Source organism: Cavia porcellus, unplaced genomic scaffold (assembly GCF_034190915.1).
Source record: "Cavia porcellus strain 051 isolate PalLab524CR breed Dunkin Hartley unplaced genomic scaffold, mCavPor4.1 scaffold_3, whole genome shotgun sequence".
In the NCBI taxonomy this organism is placed as follows: domain Eukaryota; kingdom Metazoa; phylum Chordata; class Mammalia; order Rodentia; family Caviidae; genus Cavia; species Cavia porcellus.
Window position 1 is genome coordinate 36,840,117 of NW_026947486.1, and position 6,552 is coordinate 36,846,668.

Consider the following 6,552-nt stretch of genomic DNA (forward strand, 5'->3'; position numbering starts at 1 on the left):
GTGAGGCCCTGTGTTCATCAGGTGCTAGCATGGGTTTCCTCTCAGTTCTGCTGCTGACACCACTGTTGATCTGTAATCTTCATGTCAAACAGGAAGAACCTCATGCAATGATACTCATGACTAAATAAAAATTTATTTAAACACAAGTGACCAACTTTATTTAGGTTGAAATTATTTTTCTAGAAGTTAACTAACGAAAGCAAAGTCTTTGTTTGATGCCAGTATGGATGTTGGAGGGCTCAAAGATGAAGCTAGCATGGATGCAGAAAAAAGTAGGATCAAGTTGTAGGACTGGGAGAAACTGAGCAAACACAAAATGGGACTGAGAAGGGGCTCTAGGCTTGAGCAGAAAAATCACTACTAAAGGTCACTAGAACCTTTTCTACAGGGACAATACCTGCCCGATGCTAACCACTGAAACCAAGCTATCAAAGAGCCTGTAGCAGTCAATAAGATGAGCAGGTGTTCAGACGGTTGGTTTCTCAAGATAGCTGACTAGTTAGTGCTGAAGTCCAAAGAAAGCCTGGGGGACTGTTAGGCCCCTATTATCCCTGTTTTCCAGATGAAGAAATTGGCTCAGAGTTGTCACGTGGCTAATACACAGTGTGACTGAAAAGTATGGTGAATGTTAAATTTATCACAGTAAAAGGCATATAGCCATTTGTACTCAAGGTACTCTTTCTCGCTTCGAACATAATCCAGTCCTTCCAGTCACCTCTGAAACAGTTCTGAAAGTCCTCTTTAATCAGTGCATTTGGTTGGGATGTTGTCGCTGCCTTGATGTCCTGAATTGATTAAAATGTTTATCTTTCATGGTCATTTTAACTTTGGGGAAAAGCCAAATTTAGTGAATAAGATGGATGAGGACATTAGGAGCTGGCCTTTCCTCTGGATGGTACTCACTGGCAGCATTCATCAGTTTTTTTTTTTTATCACAGTATATTTTGTTATCTTTATAATAGTTTTTCTTTCAATCACGTATATCAAAATGTGATGAAATATAGAACACTATAGAACTTATCAAAACATAATATTGAATAGAGCAGTACCATTAATCAGAAAAGAGTGAAACAGTAATAAAAATATTTGCCTTCAAAGAAATGGTAGAACGAAGTCCCCCTTATTTGCTATGGTCAACCTCCCAGGAGATGCCCAGATTTCTGGTTCCCATTTGCTAATGGGCGGGTGGGGGGGAGAAGGAGGATAGGGGAAGTGGGATATTTGACTCTAGACTATGTAGCAGTAGGTTCACTATTGCTAAGCAGGGAGGCAGGATGGTCATTTGTCTTCACAGCGTCCTCAGTTCCAACATGGCCTGGATCTCAGGAGACCCTGCTGGTTCTCCCCCTGGAAGGGCTGCAGTCTGCCACCCTGCCTCCACTTACAGGGAGGGGAGGTGCTTGCTTGGCTTCCCAGAGTCCTAAGTTCCAACCTGGCGTGGATCTTAGGAGACACTGCTGGTTCTCCCCCTGGAAGGGCTGCAGTCATTCATCAGTTTTGATCGCATCTCAAAGACATAGAAGGGGACTTTCAGAACTGCAAAAAGTGGCAAGCATGATGGAATACGTGTTTATAGTGAGGTTGAGTTTTTCAAGGGGGATTAATGACTGTATCTTTCTCTTTTTTTTTGGTCTTTTTCATTTTTATTGGTACTGGGGATCGAACTCACGACTGTCTGCTTGCAAGGCAGGTGCTTATGCTGCTGAACTAAATCCCAGCCCCATGACTGTATCTTTCACTGTAATAAATTTTATTTAAGTATTTGCAGTATATCTTGGTTACTCCTTGTAAGTGACAGAACGATAAGCCAAACAAGCTACAGCTGTGGTGCTCTTAACCACCCCTGGGCTGTCACTTTGTCACACTTAGAACATTGTCCTGCCCTCATCTCTATACCCGTCTTCCTCTAGCCTCTTCTTTTTTTCTTTTTTGGTAGCTGGGACCAAACTCTCACTGAGCTACATCCCCATCCCTTTTTATTTATTTTTTTTAAATCTGAGACCATCTTGCCAAGTCACTAAGTTGCCCAGGTTGGGATTGAATTTGGGATCTTCCTGTTTCTGCCTCCCAGAGCACTGATATTTACAGGCGTGTGCCACCATTTCTGGCTTAGCCTCCTCTTTGAGAGCAGAGACTTTAGATCAGTTGTGGGGAACCATGGCTGATGACAAGCAATGGCTGTTTGTCACTGAATGTACTAAAAGGTTCACCATCACTGTGATCTTGCTCACCTGCAAATCCCCAAAAGTAGCACAATGTTCACCACAGGGTAGGTGCACTAGGACTGGCTAGGCCCTGAGGGAAGTGATAACTAGGTCTATCCTGTAGGGAGCATGAGTTGGTTTCCTTCCTGAGTTCTCTGCACCTTCCACTGGGGTCTTGCTCTAGCTTATGCTGCCTCTTTTTTTGCCATCAAATGCATGTTGTCCTTCAGCACTTTTCCTTCTTTTGCTTCTGTTACCTTCTCAGCCAGAGCTGAACTGTCCACTTGCCTCAAGCCCCATAACTGACCTTGTGCTTAGCACAAAGCTCAGTGCAGACTTAACCAACACTAAAAGCTCTCAAAGATCAGCTTTCCTCCCAGGCATGAAATTCAGAGGATATGGGGGTGTGAAGTCCCTTCCCTCCCCACGCCTGTCCACAAGCTCCCTCAGTTTGTAGCTCTGAACATTTTGCTCTCCAGAAGTTCCATCATTGTTCTGCCCTCTCACTGTCAAACCCTGTTCTGTCTCCTTAAGCCATCACATCCATGTCCAAAATGTTGATTATTTACACATCTGATGTAATCTTTTGTCATTGTTATGATCCCTACCCTTGTAGTCAGGAGCCCCAGCTTGGGCAGCACTTACAAATGATCACTGTGGTTGGTGCTGGAGGAACATGGATAAAACAAAGTTCCATTCCTAAGGAGCCTATAATTTAGAGAGGGCGTGACAAGGAAGTAAATGACTAGAGAGAGACATTCAGGCTGAGATCTGAAGTACAGCAAAAGGGGGCTGGGGCTGTGGGAGAGAACCCTAACCTGCTTTTGCCAATTACCTCCTGATATTTCTCAATAAATCAGTGCAGACTCTTTACCTCTTTACCTTGGAGTAAGCTCTCTAGAGTATTTCCAGGCCCTCATCTCTTCTTTAATGAAACGCTGCAAGTTCCAGCTCAAATGTCACCTATTATGATGACATTGCTGATCACTCCAGAGGAGCTCTGCCTCCCTCCTCTTGCATCACCCTAGCCATATTCAACCTATACTGTCTTTCCTCACTTGTAGCTATTTGTTCATAATACTCTTCAACTAGACAAAAAAGCAAGTAGAAGGCTGGGATTATATCTGCTCTATCTTTCTACCCCTCAGAACAGCTGATGATGGCCTTGCAAATGACACAATTGTCCAGCTTTCTCCTTTCTGGGTCTCTTTGTCTTAACTTGAAACCTTAAAGAAATAGAAAAGTTTGAGATAGAATCACTTTTTTTCAGTTGGATCAAGAAATGCTGCTGGAAAAATACAGGAACAGAGGGGCCAAAAGTAGCCCTACATGCCCTCGTAGAAGAATTAAGGTACCTACCCAGCCCCCAGGGCAGCTATTGAGATAATGAAAGAGCAGCATGAGTGGCAGCCTCAGGGCCACTACATGGCTTGGTCAGTGTGGGGCTTTGCCTTTCCTAGTGGGTCCTGACCTGGCAGCCTTGGCTAGTTCCGGAAAGAGTAGCTGGCTTGGACTATCACTGTCCCTCATATTTCCCTTGGTCTGGCTTTTGCTCTCACTACTTCACTGAAATTGCAAGTCACCAGTTCTACTGTCACAGGCCTCATTCTCATCAGCCATGTTGATATTTAACACAATTAATTCTTTCTTTTTGAATCTTTTTCCTTGGCCTCACTGGCACTATATTCTTATATCTCCTACATTTGCTTTTCCTTTTTTTAAATTTATATTTTTAGTAGCACATGTTTGCAGTACATACTAGTTACATTTCTCATGGGGAGTTCATACATGCATTAACTTTTTTATCTCATGCCCTTCTCTCCTTTCTACACTCCTACCTCCATCTCTAGGTTTCCTTCCCTTTTACAAAAGATCTCCCTAATCCCTAATACCTATCTTTTATTTTGTTCTTTATTTATATTTGGTTTCTCATGTCAGAGAAACTATGCAATATTTAACCTTGTGTGTCTGGTTTACTTAATATTATGGTCTCAAAGAATATTATTTTTAAGAAATGAAACAAATGTGTCCTTTGTGGTAGAGTAGTACTTCATTTTATATAAATACCACATTTTCTTTATTCATTCATGGATTTATAGGCTGCTTCCAAAATTAAGCTAAGTTGCGATGTTATAAACAGGAATATTCATATCTCACTGTGGTAGGATGTCTTTTAACTTTCTGGAAGATACCTCGAAGGGGAATTGCTGAGTTAAATCAGTATGAAATTTCCATACTGATTTCCAGAGTAGTTGTACCAGTTTACATTCCTACCCACAATGTGGAAGTGTTCCTTTTTCCCTTCCTATGGCCTTGCCAGCATTTGTTATTATTTGATCTCTTGATGATAACTATTTTTCTGGAGTAAATGGAATCTCTGTGTTGTTTCAACGTGCATTTCTCTAATGGCCAGAGATGTTGAGCATTTTTTAGTGTATTGATCATTTATACTTCTGAGAAGTGTTTAGTCATTTTTCTCTGTATCTGGCTATTCCTTCCTTTTTCTTCCCCCTTAAATGTGGGTAATGGTGTTCTTGGTTCTCGTCTTTTTCCACACTGAATTTAATTTCCTGACTTCAGTACTCATACAGCTCCCTAAATTTTCACCCACCCAGACTTGAAAAGTTTACAGCACCTCTGATTATGTCCTTATAACAGTCCTTGCTTCCACTTTCATTGTTTTCACTGCTATTGCTCCAATTTAATTCTTAATTGTTTTTCATTTGTTCCACAAACACAGAAGTATGTGTCAGGCCTCAAAGATACAATAGTCAAAAAAACTGATACGCTCCTTGGCCTGATACAGCTTATTGTCTCAGACGTAATCAGATACTAAACAACCACACAAACAAATATAAAATTACTAACTGCTAAGTTAGTTTAATCAAAAGTATTGGGGCTTTATTAAAAGGTTAAATAGGGAAGTTACAATTATCTTCCAATTAGTATTCTTTCCCCTACACCTCCACATTTTACTTCTCCAGTCAGTCCAATTTATCCACTTTTACCTAGATTAACATTCTCCAGGTCCATTTTTGACCTTGACACTTACTAGCTCAAAAGTCTTTTTTGGTTAAACTGGGCATGGGGACATGAACCTGCAGTCCTAGTTAGCAAGGAGGCTGGGGTATGGGAATATCCTGAGTCCAGGAGTTCAAGACCAGCCTGGGCAACATAGTGAAGCCTGGACTCAAAACAAAAACATGCATTCCTTTGATGGATTATGCAATACAGTTTAAACTCCTCAGCTAGAGAATGGAGATCTTTCAACCTATCTTTTAAATCTTTTCTCCACTAATCCTCTTAAAGTAGTTTATGCTGTCAAATAGTCTCACACAAAGACTACATACCTTCATCAAGCTGTTTCTTTTGCTTAGAAGACCCTTCTCATCTTTCCTTATGTCTAAATTGTATATACCTTTAAAGCCCAGATCAACTTCTTTGCAAAGCATTTCCTGATCTCTCCCTTTTGAATCTCAGTACTTTCTTTTCACTACCATAGCACTGTCTATCTTTAGTATTGTAATTGCTGTAATACAGTGAATGTAAGTGATCCTGGCCTTTTCCCTTGTAGACCATAAAATCATTAAGAGCACGATCTATCTAAACCATAATCATTCATTGGCTAGATAGACAAATGAATGAACAAAGGAATGAGTGAATGAATAATCATTGCTGGCTTCTCATTGATGTTGTGGAGGGGTCTGTAAGTATGTGGACATGACTGTTGCATTCTTACTGCCATTTAACAGACAGCTGTGAGAAAGCTGTCAGATCAAACAAATGCTGCCATTTCCACCTTCCTCCATTTCTTATTCTAACAAGTGTCATTCCTATAGGGATAAGTGGCCTTCACCAAAGGAACCATAGACATCTCCAAGGACAAGAAGTGTGAGCAAAAAATTGAAAGACTGGGGAAAAACAGGTGATGTTTTATTTTCTTCTTACAAAAGAAAACGTACTTCAGAATAAAAAAGAATATATGGAAGACAAAACGGATGCCTTTAAAGAAGGAATTTTAGAATAAAACTTGCTTTATCTGGATCATGGTTTAAAATACTAGATAGCTAGACTGTTTGCTAGGGATGCAATTCTTTATGATAACTGAGAAAAATGTGTTTACCCAGAGCTTTGTTGATCTGATAGAGAGAACTTTAAATTGAAAATGGAAAGGAAAGGAGAAAAGTGCCTGATAGTGTTAAAGTCAGTTGTTATGGATGGTATCATATATGACAGTATGAACAGCAACTGGAGGAGGTACCTATTAAGCCATAGGAGGATATATTTGGGAAAAGAGTCAGAAATAGAAATTACAGCTTCCACTGTTTCTGTATCAATACACAGCCCA